Source organism: Penaeus japonicus, unplaced genomic scaffold, assembly GCF_977035675.1.
Source record: "Penaeus japonicus unplaced genomic scaffold, GWHDUDI00000001_assembly GWHDUDI00000002, whole genome shotgun sequence".
In the NCBI taxonomy this organism is placed as follows: domain Eukaryota; kingdom Metazoa; phylum Arthropoda; class Malacostraca; order Decapoda; family Penaeidae; genus Penaeus; species Penaeus japonicus.
This window is the reverse complement of record NW_028234404.1, coordinates 46,029,790-46,030,936: the sequence shown is the minus strand read 5'-3', so window position 1 is coordinate 46,030,936 and position 1,147 is coordinate 46,029,790. Positions and strand designations below refer to the sequence as shown.

The following is a 1,147-nucleotide window of genomic DNA, read 5'->3' as shown; positions in this document are numbered from 1 at the left end:
AGAGCAGAAGAAGTGAATAAAGCAAGAAAATGATGCAGACTAGACACTCGCGGCGGCACGATGTCGTCTGCATAACAAGTAAGTGTGGCGGATGTGAGTCGTTCGTCACCTGTGGCGTCTGGGGCCTCCTGCTCACTCGGGCCCTTGCCGCAGCAGGCGCCCGGACTCGCGCTCTCTGCTTCCGCTGCGAAACGGCAACGAAAGTGACAGAAATGAAGCTGAAAAGGGAAAATATTTGAGAGGCGGCCGTGCCCTGCGAAGCGTCATGGCGAGCACGCGGGCCAAAGCATTGATCGAAAGGGGAGGAGGCATACTCGGCGCCGCGCCCGCTCGCCGCCCACGCCGCGCCGCCTCGCGAAGGCCTGCCATGCTTTCCGTAAATCACTATGGCGTACCAGAGCTTGGCCAAAGGGTAGGGTGGGCGCGAGAAAGAGAATTTTTCTTAAAATCGGATTGGCGTGACCGTAGAGTTGGGGGACGCGCCTCCAGCGGCAGGTAATCCGTGAGTCTCTCCTTCGCTGCAGGAAACTACCCTCCCCCCTCCCCCCCTCCCGTACCCACCGCCTTTTGGTGCTGGAGGGGCATGAGCGGACCTTTGAGGGAATATACCTGTTGCCAACCTCATGCACATCTTGCGTTCACATGCACTCATATGCTTATACATGCAGTTGTATATATATACACCATCGACTATATACATGTTGTTGTGGAGCTGTAGTATCATATATATATATATATATTATATATATCATATATATATATACTATATATATAATCATAATTGTATATATAAATAATATCTTTATAATATATATATAACAATATCTTTATATATAAATTATCTATATATTTATATATCATATAACCATATATATATATATATGTATATATTAGTATATGTATATGTAAATATAAACATATATAGATATGTATAGATATAAAGTATATATATATTTTACATGAATTATGTATTATATATATATAACATATGAAAATATGTGTATATATATCTATATCTATGTATATATATGTATTTACCTGTCCATCACTCAATTATTCTTATTATCTATATATATATCATATCTATACTCAATATATATACTATATATATATATACTATATCTATGTACCATATCTATCACTCTAT

At 40.4% G+C, this 1,147-nt stretch overlaps 1 long non-coding RNA gene across 1 annotated transcript in view; it reads right to left on the bottom strand.

The window, feature by feature from the left end:
• The window catches only part of LOC147472399 (uncharacterized), a 135,534-nt gene that overhangs the window by 83,429 nt on the left and 50,958 nt on the right, over positions 1-1,147 (bottom strand). The window lies entirely within an intron of this gene.